The sequence below is a fragment of the Octopus bimaculoides genome, chromosome 12, assembly GCF_046866305.1.
Source record: "Octopus bimaculoides isolate indiv1 chromosome 12, ASM4686630v1, whole genome shotgun sequence".
NCBI classification, from domain to species: Eukaryota; Metazoa; Mollusca; class Cephalopoda; order Octopoda; family Octopodidae; genus Octopus; species Octopus bimaculoides.
Window position 1 is genome coordinate 59,116,973 of NC_142939.1, and position 15,241 is coordinate 59,132,213.

Consider the following 15,241-nt stretch of genomic DNA (forward strand, 5'->3'; position numbering starts at 1 on the left):
CGGAGCAATGAGAACCATCTTCAAGGATGACTTGCATGATGATTTTAAGAGTGAAGATCAGTTGTGCACCATCAACCTCACTCTTGTCCATGACCAACTTCAATCCAGGGACAAAACTGGGTCATGACAAATGGGAATGAAGACAGATGTAGTGGATGATCAAGATGTCTTACTTGCTTCGTCTTGCTCTCTGTCCTTCTCAACTTGTTGCTACATCAGCATTCCCTTCTGTTTAACCGTGTAGGTTTCTTCTGCAGTGTCTACCAGATTCAGTCTTCACATGCCCTAATAGGCTACTTAACCCCACCGTATCTGGGACCCTGACAAGTGCTACAACTCCAAGTTAGAGTAGACTTAGATGCAATAGGAGTCAAGAGGTGGTTCCACATGCTTCAAAACCCTGGAGCTCAAGAAGCAGGTCTCCACTATCGTATTATGCAGTTTAAGGTCATATCCAGGGCATTGCATAGAAAAGAACCAGTAGAGAGCTGGTATACAACCGTTATATAGTAGAGAACTGACATATAGCAAGCATGTGGGAGAGAGGATGTGTCTTGTACAGAACCAGATCATGATAGAGAATTAGGCCTCACAGTATTTATCTACATCTTTGCATTTTTGTAATCAATTACTTTGTCTTTCATCCTTCTGGGGTTAATGGAATAGACACAAGTCAAATACTAGGGGCACCCCCAACACCAAACACACTACTCTACATCTCCTGTAATATATAGGTTACAGTACATGCTTCCCATCAAACGCATAATCTTGTTTTAATGTTAAACATGAATTTTCTAAATGGATTTTCCAGTTTTAACGATTCTTTCTCACTGATATTTTTCAATTAGCAAGTCTTACCTTACTTAACTCTCATTACCTATGCTGTTGCTACCTTTAGAAAAATACTTCAACCTAAATTATATAAGACTGGCGTTTTAGTATTTTATGGAGCAAGAATTTCCTAATGTTTATGAAATTGTACTTTACAACTTTTGCATAGTTGAAGATCTCTAACACATTCCTTTTATCATACCTTATAAATAATGATATTTTCAAGGAATAAAACTGAATCAAGACTTCTTCCTGATTATATACTCTCTGTCCACTAATGTATTTAAAAAAGAAATGTTACTTTTAATATATGAAAACGCTTAGAGAACTTTATCGCGGAAAAAAGAAAGACAGTATTTACATTTTTTACTAAGCAGTTACCAGTTTCAATATATATCTGTGTGTGTGTGTGTGTGTTTAATGGAACAGAATATATAAGATATAGTAGTATTTAGTATATATAATATATACTAAATGTATTTATACCTAATGTATCCTATAAATATTTCTTCAAAGGAATCATTTAAATTTCCTTTATATATAATGAGCTGTCTTGAATGATGTTCAAGCAATTAGAATCTTTTCTAATGGAATTCCCATATTGAAAATATTATCTTATAATGTTCATAAAGTTTTTTTTTTAAATTTTCTGTCTGTTTGTGAAATATAGTGTTATATTTAATAGAAGTACTTATTATATTTTCCTTTGTTAACACCACTTTCATGGGTATAACAACTGGCAACATTCAAAATTTTCTTTGAAAAGAGGGTGGTGGAAATGGTAGATCTCTCCTTCTGTTAAATTCCATCTTCATAATTTATGCTGTTTTTCTCATTCACTTTACACTTTCAGGTATATATAAAATATTTATGATTTCCACATTTGCAAGAATATCACATATTTCTGTATCTCAAAATACAAAATTGAATATGCAGAACAAAATGATCATCACATGTCTATTTCCCATGCTGGCATGGAGTGATTTTTTCTCTTGGCACCAGCACTAGTGAGGTTGCCTTGCAGTTTGTGAGCCTAGGAAAGATGATTTTAGGCAAGGTGAAAAGAGCATAGCTTTGTGCACACCGCATCAGACTCTATACAAAGGCAAATTGAACTCTGAAGAGTTAAATTTTGTGGATGTGAAAACATTGGTCGCTCTCTAACCAAACTTCAACATTAATGCTTTAGTATATATGTATATTTGTATGTGTGTGTGTGTGTGTTGTTGTGAGAGGTTGATAGTGAAGAGCCTAAAAGAGTTGACACTGGAAAAGGATTATGTAAAGGGATGGGTTTAGAGTCAGGGATTAGTGAGAAAGAGAGGGACAAAGTAGTAAGAATGATGAGGTTAGCTGTGTATAGCCTTGTTTTAATGTTGAACATGAATTTTCTAAATGGATTTTCCAGTCCCACATTTTATAAAGGTGAATATGGGTGGAAGATGTGAGGGTTATATTTTTTAATGAATATTGTTGCAATAATTTGAAAGTAATTTGAAAGTTAAATGCCAACAGGTCTTACTAGTTAGCGAAACCCAGTCCAATTGAATTGTCATTTGTTACTTTTTTCAGCTAGAGGCTATGGCCATGCCAGGGCACCACCTTTAAAAAAATAATAATTCTAATACAGGCAGAAGGTCTGAAATTTTAGAGGAGATAGTTAGTTACACTGTCCCCGTCCCCACCCCAAGTGCTTAGCCAGTGCTTATTTTATTGACCTTAAAAGGATGACTAGCAAAGTTGACCTTGGCAGCATTTGAACTCAACCTAAAGCCAGAAGTCTGGCATGTTAGCAATTTCATCATCAAATTTTGCTGATTGGTGTAGTGTTAACAAAGGTTAAAAGTTTATGGTTATGTAATAACTATAATAGCTGCTGCCTGCAAAAGATGTGGCTTCTTTATATCAGGTTCTGTACAATGGCCATGCTGTCAGCAACCAGGAAATGGCTAAAGAAAAAATAATTAACTCCTTAGAGTTTTAGTTATATATAGAAGCTGTCTTGGCTGGTGGCAGCTCTACACTTGAAAATGTTAATGACAAATTAGTGTTGAAGAGTTTTACTGATGTCAATTGCCAATATATCTATCTGTCTACCAAATGCAGAATATTTCTGGCTGTCCAAAGTGTTCATTTCTGATGTTTACACTAACGGAAATAATTTTGGCTGCCAACAAAACAATATTACTAGCTAGTTAGTTCTCCATCAACACTGGAGTGATTTTTTTGTTTTCTTCATTACATCTTACATTACACCTTCGCTTCTTCTTTTTCTGTCCCTCTCAATCACTCATGTTTCCCCGTCCTTGATCAGTCTGGGGTGACACCCATGATGTTCAAGTTATTTTCCATGCACTCTGATAATGCTGATGAGCATTATCACTATTATTAACTGATGTTTTATCAGCACATCAAATGATACAGTTTTGTTTTCCCCTCTCCCACATGACATTTTACTGATGCTAATTCACATTCTCTTGTGTATATAAAATCGTGCTTGATATGTTCTGGCTAAATTCACTAATGTATAAATAATGCTTACCAGTTCTGATTAATGTCAAGACATTATCAAGTTTCCCCAAAGACTGTTGTTGTAATACCTATGTTTAAAGGTAGTCCAGTTATGGCAGTCCCTGGTTTTTAGGGTTATCTTTCATTCACAGCATCCCCAAAATGATGGAAACAGCCATTAGCAAGGGCCTTCTCCAACACCTTGAATCCCTCTTCTTTAATGACCATCAGTGTGGCTTTTGTAGAGTCAGATCTACTGGTGTCCGACTCTCTTTTGTTATGCATCAGTAGCCTTCCACTCTCCAGAGTTTGGCAAAAGCAGTAAACTGTGTCTGGGCCACTAATCTCTTAGTAAAACTACCACATGTCTCTTGTCTCTTGAATGGGTAGTTTCCTGCCAGATTGTGCCATTTGCATCATGTGGTAATGTTGCTTGCTCTCTCTCTCTCTCTCTCTCTCTCTCTTTGTTTCTGACTTGCAGACTAAAAACTATGGTGTTCCTCATGGTTCAGTTTTGTCTTTCATACTATTCACCTTATTGTGTCAACAACCTATTTGCTGTTATACCAACCACACCCACTTCTACCTAGCTGATACCACTCTTCTAAGCTTCCACTTCCAAGCATCATCTACATGCAAACTAGACACCTCATCTATTGCTAGTGTCTCTTTCAACTACACAAAAGCACAGTCAGGGCTCACCATTTCCTCCACACCTCAATACTATACTGGTACTTTATTCTAATCAACCCTAAAAGAATGAATGCAGTGGGATTTGAATTCAGAGAGCTGGAAAAACTACCACAAAGCATCTTTCTGAAGTTATCATTACATTCTGCTGTTTCTAATTTCAGTGCAAGGCCAGAAATTTATAGGGAAGAGGGTTAGTTGGTCATATCAGCTCCAGTTTTATTTTATTGACCCCCAAAAGTATGAAAGCCAGATCTGACCTCAGTGAAATTTGAACTCAGATCATTAAATAGCTATAATTAAATGCTACAAGATATTTTGTCTAACCCTCTAATAGTTCTACCAATCCTCTGCCTTCATGTAACTGCTTCTAACATGGGCACCAGGGCTGAAAGAGTTAGATGCTTACTGTCTTTCCAGTTTACAAGTTGACGTAGCATATAGTGTAAACATGTAGTGTAAACATTCAAGTATTGTCTCTATCTTTCGAAATCCTGCTGCATTTCAGATGAAATTTTTAGTCCACCAAAGTTATCTTGGTGTATGTCAACCTACTTTTCTTCATTGTAAATTTTGGTCTGAAAAATTCAACTTGTATGCCAGAAAATGATAAATAGACCCTAGTACTTTATTAAACCTGAAAGGATAAAGGGCAAAATGTTTCTTTCTTCTTTTTATTACTGCTTCTTATTCTCTTAAACCTTTTTTTTTTTTTTTTACCCACATGACTGACCACTACAACAACCACCACTAACACAACAGTCATCACTATTGTCGTTACCACAATTCCTTAAAGAATTTTCTCTACATTTATTTACCTGGCAAGGAAATCGGTGAAAATGGATGACACTTACAATTGTGTGCACCGACTGGCTGCAAATAGCTGCAGCTGCCTACTTCTTCAGCTGACTGACATGTTTCTAGTTTAAGTTTGCTGCTGAAGAAAACTAAAGGAAGTGGTGTTGACATTTTGAACGGTGTGTGGGGGGAGTCGGTGAGGGCACAATGTAGGTATGGCCAAGTTGTAGTCTACAAAGATGTCTGGTGAGGGTAATTGGTGGTGTGTGGATGGCTTTGGTTATGCTCCCTACTGTAAACAGTAGGGAGCATGGAAGGGTCAGAATGTGCTTGTAGGTGGGTTATTTTCCTCAAATACACATTATTCTTGATATTTTGAAATAGCTAAAAACTTTATGATAATTGTGGAGGCAGACTGGTGGTTATGGTGACAGATTTGTTGGTTGCTCATGTTTTTCATAATGGCTTTTGTGGTAGTGTTTCACCAACAAAGACTGTTAATAGTTTAGTGGTAATGGCAACTGTGGTGAATGTGAGGATTATGCAGATATGATCCTGGGTGGGATAGGAGTGCTGTCGATGTGCTGTTGTTGGTTCGTAGTCGTGGTAGTTGCAGAAGCAGTGACAGTGGTCGTCGTGGTGGTCATGGTCGTAATCGTGGCTGTAACGGATGTGGTTAACAACAAGCATTGAAATTGGCTTTTAATATGAAGTCCAAGTGTCTAGTCTGCAGTAAATGCTGTTCGAGGTTAGACGATAGCAGCCAGGAAGGAAGGAAGGAAGGACCTGTTCAGTTCTGTTCCGTCTGGATAGGTTTTCTTTTGTCCATTAAAATAGAACTATTTAGTTTAATCAATTGGGTGACGAGGAGGTGAGTGGGGACGATAGGGCTAAAAATAAGATAGATAGATAGATAGATAGATAAAATTTATAGAGCGACGTGAAAGAGATTAGTGACTAGAAAGTGAAAGAAAGGAAGAGAAATGGAGAAAGAAGGTGAGAAAGGTAGAGAGAGAAAGAGAGAGTGGGGGTTATTAGAGTTTCAGAAACGATGAAGAAAGAAAGAAAGAAAGAGTGGCAGTGGTGGGAAGAACGCGAAAGAAAGTAACAAGAACTTGAATTCTGTGAAATAAATGAAGCTAAGTAAAAATGAAAATGTGTAGATGAAGCTTTAACTGCTGATGTGCTGTGATAGAGAACAATTGAAGATTGAATAAGGGAGCGAAAGAAAACGAAAACAACGTTGTTGGATGGATTATATATATATATATATATATATATATATAATATATATATATCTTTCCTTTCCCGAGCGTCTAATAACACTATCCGTATCACGTCCTCACGTTGTTGTTTTTTTTGTTATTGTTTTTTGTCTTTTCTTGAACCTATATATATATATATATATATATATACCGGAGTAAGCACATGAAATGTGCAATATATATGTATATATATATATATATTACAATTTAAAGTGAGAAAGATCGAATGTGATGAAACGGTAAGGGCGTGTGCACTAAGTTAGACAAATATCGTGCGCGTGCCTATGTTGCGTGTATAATTGCACGCGCGCTCGCATGTATGTGCGCGTCTCTAAAAATGCTCGCGTGTTTGCTCGACATTGCTTGTTGTTTTGCTGCCGTATCGATATGATTGATGGATGAATGTCTCTCTCCCTCTATTTACCAAGTGTTGGTGACGTTGCTTTCGTCGCCACTCCCTCTTCTCCTCGCACTCTCCCACTATCTCTCTCTCTCTGAAGCTGCACTACTAACTAATGATTGCAGGTCTCACATCACCTTATATCTATTGTTGCTGTTGCTGTTGCTGAGGTTAAGTCAACTTGAGCGACGATGTAGTATTCTTTTTTTAGAATACAAAAAAAAAAAAGAAGCTAAAAGAAGATATATTTTGAAGTAAAAATACATAGAAGACGACAAACAGAGAACAGTAGAGAACATGGTGCCGTGGAAAATGACGGACGACTGTGCTGTCAAGTGCGTGAGTCAGTGTAGCGTGTTGTCAAAGACTGGTGTTGTCTTCGTGTTGTTCTTGTTGCTGCATTCACTGCCAGAAAGACCAACAACAACAGCAGCAGCAGCAGTAGTAGCAGGACTACCTTGATGTTTACCACACAATCTAAAAATTAATCTAACTGATTATAAAAAAAAAACACCGAAAAAGAAAAAAAAAACAAAACAAAAAAAAGTTACCCCATCAAATCAATAATAATAATAATAATAAATAACAAAACAATACGGAGAGCAGCAAGTGGATAGGAGTAAATACGGAATATATCTATCTATCTATCTATCTATATATATATATATATATATATATAATCAGGGCATTCGGATGTATTGGAATTCTATCGTCTAAAGAGATTTAATGGAGAGAAAGCAGAGGACGAACCAGAGAGGCCACAGCCTCTCTTCATCCACCTGCTGCTTGCTTCATAGTATGGCACTTCCAAAAGTAGATTTGTAGCCCTTCGCTACTCCCGGCTGCTTTTTCTCTCACTCTGTAACCCAGGGTTTCCGACTTCACTTCACCTCATCTCACCTGAGCTGAGCTGAGCTGAACAGAGAAGCAGACGGCCCTTAAATACTATCCCTCCTTCATAGGTCCCCTCCCCCGGCAAATAATCACCACCATTTCTGCACAGGTAAGTTATCCTTGTTTTTTTTTTTTTTTCTTTTGGCTGTTTTGTAGGGTTTAGCGCTTTTATTTATTGGTTTATGTCATGTTGTTGTTTTAATTTACATTTGAATTCGCTATTCCACGTGAAGAATTATAACACGAGTGACATGTTTTGCGAGATAATAGTTACTCCCTGTGCCCAAGTCCACTGCTTTTTACATAAAGCTCCAATTTTTAGTCCCTCTCATGCTGCCATTCGAGTGCAGGTAAATATTAATAATTATTGTGACAAATCTTTTTTTTTTTTTTAAAAAAAAGAAAATTTCATTAGGCCCCGGCTAGTAAAATCAGTATCTCATCCTGCTTTTATCACCAACTAAAGGTGTTATTTCATTGAAACTAATGCCGTCAGTCGACCCCTTCGAACAGGGAGGACTACATTTTACAAGCAATTTCTTGTATTAATTAAAATTTTAAAAAAGCAGGGTTTATTTATTCATTTGTTATCAATATTTATAGCCTTTATAAAATAATATTTCGATATGTAGCAATAAAAGCTTCATTGTTGCACCGAATACTCGGTGTTTGTCAAGGCTGGACGTTAGGGCTTTTTTCTTCTTACCCTAGAGACCTAAACAAATTTAGAGTGAAAAACACGGTGGATTGGTTATGAAGTATGCATTGTGCAACAAAATTGGAAATTAAAGTTGCTTAAAGCATTACTTTTTTTGTTGTTATACTATAGAAGGGATTTTGGTGCGAGGATTAAATACGTTTTCCTTCTTTCGCTTTCCTTTTCTTTCTTCCATCTCGTTCTTTATCCTTGTTCTTTCCTTTCTTCGACATGACCAACTTGCAATTTCTCTTACACACAAAGGAAACGTAAAAATTACACACACACACACACTGGTAAATTTAAAGAAAACATTAGTAATAATTAAAAGCACAGCTGAATAACAATTAGCAGTCGCTAATTTCGTTATTGAATAATTTTCTCAGTCATTCGGATCGCCAGTTTGAGTTTCCGTGAAAAGAAAAAATAAACTTGAGACTTCTCTTTTGTTCGAAGTTTCGCTGTTCAGAGTTCGAAATTCATTCAGAATAAATTTGAACCCTTAACCTTTATTTACACACACACACACACACACACACACACACATATATACAAAGAGAGAGAGAGACTGTATCTAGTAGAAGAGAATTATTCAGTTTTTTAACATAGAATCGTTTGTGGTAAAGAATATATTTTTTGTGTCGTTCATGAAGTGGACAGTGACCATAGCCTATCCAAGCATATTTTTAGGCTTGACGTATAATTTTTCTAAAGTCTGATACTGAGTCCTGTTCACAGGTTGAGTTCAGACGAGATGGACGTAGCCTATTTTGTTTTGCATTTTTGTAATTTATTTTCTTTTTCGCGGACGTTGACTTTAAGTTACCAACCAACAAACGTATCAAGATGTATAACTACTTCATTTTCCCCCCCACAAATGACCTTGTGTAATTTAATCGAAAGAAATACCTTAATTATAATCAGCAATTAACATCACTGCCGCCGCCACCCCCGTTCTCATTACAACTGCTGCCACTGCAACATCTACTAATTCTTGTGTTGGCTTTGACCGTTTTGTTCCAATGTTAATTTCGCTCTTCCTTCTATTAACGAGATATTCTCTATTTTCGCATTCATTCATATACATATAATACGCATACATTCATATGTGTGGTGTGCTCGTGTGTTTATAAAAGGGAGAATAAGAAAGATTTCGTTTCACATTCGTCCTAACATTTAAAGCTTCATCTCTCTCTCTCTCTCTCACTCCCCCACATACACACACGCGCTCTCTTTGATTTCCACCGCCGCCACGCTCGCCATGTTTACTGTTATTTTCATTGTGAATTGCTCTTGTCGCTACTGTTACTGGGTTGTTATTGCTTAATGATTGCTACATAGCTGGTGTACTTGTGTCAGTACAAATTCAGTCAAGCAAATCGGCTTCTTGTGTTGCTCGGAATTTTAAAATAAATCCTCCTCTGGACATCAGCAGCCGCACCACCACCACCACCACAACAACAACAGCAGCCGCACCACCACCACCACCACAACAACAACAACAACAGTAAGGAAACTATAGCAACAACATCGATACCAGGATCGCTCCCCAAGCCACCACATAGCATGCTACTATCATGGCTACCACTGACAACCACCCCTCTATAAAACCATGTACCGACATTTTTACTATGCTCTGTTACTTTCGTAGTCACTAACTCTTCCCACCCCGGCAGCTACTCGCTATCACTATTGATAACCTCCAGTTATCACCAGTGATACTACCATTATAACTTCCCCATCATCATCATCATCATTGGTACCACCACTATAACCCTTCACTGGCAATGCTGATATTATACCCACAGTCATCCATTATGATTACCATTGATAACCACCCGTAATTATCGCAGTCGCTATTACTACAGCTGCACTATCACCATACCCGACGTGTTGCCACCACCACTAACACCACCACTTCCCGCCACCACCATCATCATTATCATATCTATCATTGTCACCAGTGACTCTATGTAACACATCACAGACTCCATCTCTACTATCTTAGCCAGTTTCCACATTCACAACTACTGCTTCCATTCACTACCAACACTGCGAGTTACAGTGTGGTTACTTGCTTGACCTTCTAGAAATAGATGCTAAATTCCCCTCTTGCTATACATTACTGTCTCGTAAAAAGGAAGGATATGATGACTGATGTACACCTGAAGACCATGTTTTAACCACCTTGCTACCAATTTGTTTGAGTCTGCTTGGGTTCCTGTTTTAAAGTGATCTAAATAAAAACCTGTTGAAATTTCACATTTATGTTCCAAACACCCAACTTAATAATTGTTTCAAATTCTGGCACAAGGCCATCAATTTTTTTTTTTTTTTTTTTTTTTTTTGTGGTTTAACCGATAATCTAACTTCCTGTACTTGAGTGGTACTTCATTATATTAACCATGAAAGGCAAAGTTGACCTCGGTAGTTTTTTTTAACTCAGGAATGTTGCTAAGCTTATTCACTGATGCACTATTTTACTAAATTCATTATTTTCAAAATGAAATGAAAGCAAAACTGGATATTTCGGCAGAAATGTGATGACAAAAGGGGTCAAAGAAAAATAAGGGCTGGTCAAGATTGTAAAGTTTTCCTCATAGTTCTGTTCAATCAGCAGCAACTTGGGGGGGGGGGGGGGGGCAAGGCATCACCACTATCCCTATCATCACAATCATTATTTGTTGTCCACTTTTCCATGCTTGCATGGGTCAGATGAAGTTTGTTGAGGCAGATTTTCTATGGCTGGATGCCCTTCTTGTTGCCAACCCTTACTTTAAAGGCTGTCCAGCTGTAGAAACAATGCCAAAGTAGAACTTGGTGCAGCCCTCTTACTTGACAGTTTCTGTTGAATCCTCCAACCCATGCCAGCATGGAAGAAGGGATGTTTAATGACAATTCTGTCCAACACTGATGACCCTGCCAGTTTACTGTCACTTTAGTTATGCCACTTCACATCTTGGGTTCAAATCCACTGCCTTGGATGACAGCAAATTTTAGATGACCCTTGGTTGCTAAGATAAGCACCAACCAAATACTGGAGGTTGGTTTAGTCTCCCAAATGAATGACCATACACATATGTTCAGTGTCAGACAAAATGCTTTGCCATATTTCTTCTGCTTCTTTATTTACTGAGTTCAAATCTTGAGCTCAGTTTTGCTTCTCGGCTTTCTTAGTTACACAAAGTATCAATCAAATACTGGGATCAATATAACTGACGGTTCCGTTTCCCAAAATTTCTGGCCTTGTGCTGATGTAAAAACTGTTGTCATAAGCAATGTTTACATCTAGTCAGAGGTTAATTTTGCCTTTCTTCTTTTCAGAGTCAAGAATATGAAGTACAGTCTAGTACTAGGGTTGGCAGTATTGACTACTTCCCTTCTGCTCAAAATCCCTGGCCTTGTGCCTAAACCAGAAACTATTATATTAAAGGCTCTGAGTTGACAGACTTGTTAGAGTGCCAGAATAATTCTCTTGTGGCATTTCTTCCATCTCTTTATTTTGCTCAAGTCAACTTTGCCTTTTATCCCTCTGGGGTCAGTAAAATAAAGTACCAGAGTAGCACTGGGGACAATGGCTTTGACCACAAAATTGCTGGCTTTGACCACAAAATTACTGGCTTTGTGCCTGAATCAGAAACCATTATTTTTGTTAATTATAGCTGTGGTATTAAGAAGTACACTTTGCAGTCATGTGGCTTTGGGTTCAGTCTCACAGCTTGGCATCTTGAGTGTCTTCTACTGTAGACCTGGGCTGATTAATTCTTTGTGAGTAAAATTGCTAGATGAAAACTGTTTCAAAACACATTATATATACGTGTGTTTGTGTGTGTACACAGGCATATCACATCATTTAATGTCCACTTTTTCCTTGCTTGCATGGGCCAGGCAGAATTTGTTAAGGTACATTTTCTAAGGCCAGACACCCTTCTTGTTGCTAATCCTCATCTTTTTCCAAGTAATGCAGCATTTCCCATGACCAGATATCGTTTTTTTTTTTATAACAGATTGGAAATGAACATTACTTGTATGCTTGTTTATAGCCATCATGTAATGTCAAGACAAAGGTATACACACACACACACACACATGCATGCATATAACAGACTTCTTTCAGTTTCCATCTACTGAATTCACCAGCACCTTGGGGCAAGTGTCTTTCTCTGAAGCCTGACGCTATATTAGAAAACACTTGCCCAAGGTGCTCGTGCTGTGCAGTTGGATGGAACCCAAGATTACATGGTTGGGAAGCAAGTTTCCTAACCCCTCAGTCATGCTTCTGCACCTCCTCCCCCCACACAATTGGTCAGTTGTTTATATGTCTGAAAAAAAAAAAAAAGCACATTTTAAAAGCTATTTTGAACTGTAATATATTATGTCGTTGTTGGACATGATTGGTCAGAAAGTTACCTTTGGTTTCACATCTATTTTTGCTTTGAGCAATATAGGTGATTCAGGAGACTTACTGGCCAGAGGAGCATAACCTCTTCAATTGGTCAGTAGGTCGGCTGAGTTTCCTATATTGCTAAGTGCACTAATAGACGTGAAACCATTGATAACTTTCTGATCAACCAAAACCAATGACTGCATAAAAACATAGATACATACATTTATATATTGTATGTATATATATATATATATATATATATATATATATATATATACACACACACACACACACACACACACACACATGATTGTGTATTTCTTTGTATCTCATCTCTTTACAACTGGAGTTGGTTTGTTTATGTCCTTGTAATCTGGTGGTTCAGCAAAAATATGCAAAAAGGTGGAATAAGTACAAGATTTAAAAAACAAAAATGTACTGGGTTTGATTTGATCAACTAAAACCCTTGAAGGGCTGCAGACTGTGAAACCGAATTATCAACATTATAATAATAATAATAATAATGATAATAATCCTTTTTGTTATAGGCCCAAGGCCTGAAATTTTGTGGTGGGGGGACTGACTGGTTGATTACATCGACCCCAGTGTTTCACTGGTACTTCATTTATCAACCCTGAAAGAATGAAAGGCAAAGTTGCTCTCAGCAGAATAATAATAAAGATAATAATTATTTCAAATTTTTGCCACAAGGGCAGCTTGGGGAGGTGGAGATGAGTCGATTTCATCGCCTCCAGTATGTGACTGGTACTTATTTAATCGACCCCGAAGGGATGAAAGGCAAAGTCGACTTCAGCGGGATTGGAACTCGGGATGTTCCGGCGGACAAAATGCCGCTAAGCATTTCACCCGGCATGCTAACAATTCTGCCAGCTCGCCGCCGTAATACTAATACTAATACTAATAATACTAATACTAATAATAATAATAATAATAATAATAATAATAATAATAATAATAATAATGATTGTGAGCTGGCATTAAGGTGGCAAGCTGACTGAATTGTCAAACACACTGGGCAAAATGCTCAGCAGCCTTTCGTCCATCTTTGTATTCTGAGTTCAAATGCCGCCGGGATCGACTTTGCCTGCATCTTTTCAGCGGCTCGATAAAATAAGTACCAGTTAAATACTGGGGTCGATGTAATTGACCGTTCCTCCTCCTCCCCCAAGCTTGTTAGCCTTGTGCCAAAATTTGAAATCATCATCATCGTCATCGTCATCATCTTTATCACGATTATGCTGATGTTGACTTTGCCTTTCATCATTTTCAGATCGACAAAGTAAGTACCAGTCATGTACTGGGGTCGATGTAATTAACTAGCCCCCTCCTACAAAATTTCATTATTATTATTATTATCATCATTATTATTATTATTACCATTATTATTATTATTATTATTATTATAATTCTTCTTTGCTTCCTCTCACCTCACTACTCTCTTTCTGTTCATCAAATGTTTCTATTTATGGAACGCCAATAATGCTGTAACCTTTATTTTCCCCTGCTCATAACTCCCACCTCATCCACTTCCATTCATTCTTCTTTTCTTTACCATTCACTCCAAAATTCTTCATTCCTTTAGTCTTCTCCTTTATTTACTCTCTCTCTCTCTCTTTCCCTCTCTCTCTATCTCTCTCTTTCCCTCTCTCTCTCTCTCCCTCCCTCTACTCCCACACTTCTCCTCTCTGCATACATTGACACTTTTAACATTCACACACATACAACTATATACATGTATGATACTCTCACACACATAAATACATACATGCACACGTATACAAACACACACACACACACACACACACACTTTTATACATACGTATGCACATTTGCACTTGAATACGTACATGTTGCAAGCAGATACAAACATACATGCACATAGAGAATTTACAAATTTGCCAAAAATTGACGAACACCAATCTGCATATCTACGCTTAGACATGTCAAGACACAAGCACTAGTGCATAAGCACAGGTACACATGCACATACACGCACCAACCCACACATACATGCAAATATACATACATGTACAATCACCTGCAGATTTATACAACCCTATTTATATTGACATATACTCTCTTTCTCTCTCTCTGTCACACAAACACGCACTTGCACTCACTCACTCATACACACAATAATATGCAAACATGTACAATCCTACATAAATGTATGTGTGTGTGTGTGTGTGTGTGTGCGTATAAACACATGCGCACACACATTAATACACACAAACACACACTCATATGTACTTATGTGTTCACTTGATTTTAACTGAATGTTTTGCAACAGATGTATTTGAATGCTACTCCTTTTGTGTCTACCCATCGCTATTATCTTCCTGTATTCACATTTTTAGACAGGAATGTAAATACCAAACTATCGCCATGACGGGAAAATTCCTCTAGGCTGTTTTCCACTGACAAAATAAACCGAGGGATTTCATATTTAATATTCTTCCTGTGAAAATTCATTTGTTTGTTTTCCTTTTTTTTTACCTTCAGTTTCTTAGAAAAGAGGAAGAAAAAGGTTTGATCCCTGCCAAGTCTTTCTTGTTGTTGTTGGGCCCCAGGCCAGCCCCGAATGAGCATAGCTGTGATCGTTTTGTCTTTTTATGGACATAATGTATCTAGGACTATATTATGTAATGTGATGGCTGTGGTTTGAGAGAAATTTGGTTGCCATCTTCTTGCAGGTCATAATCATCATCATCATCATCATCATCGTTTAACGTCCGCTTTCCATGCTA

General features: G+C 37.5%; 1 protein-coding gene across 11 annotated transcripts in view; it reads left to right on the forward strand.

Moving 5' to 3' along the window:
• Positions 1 to 15,241, forward strand: part of LOC106883607 (tripartite motif-containing protein 2) — a 213,204-nt gene that overhangs the window by 158,503 nt on the left and 39,460 nt on the right. The window contains exon 1 of one of the 11 annotated variants that reach the window (XM_014934700.3): positions 6,441 to 7,498. The exons of 9 other annotated variants lie outside the window; for them this stretch is intronic. The gene's annotated coding sequence lies outside the window, so the exon portion shown is untranslated. Of the gene's footprint in view, positions 1 to 6,440; positions 7,499 to 15,241 lie in introns of those variants that run through there. One more of the 11 variants, XM_014934699.3, reaches the window with a different exon arrangement.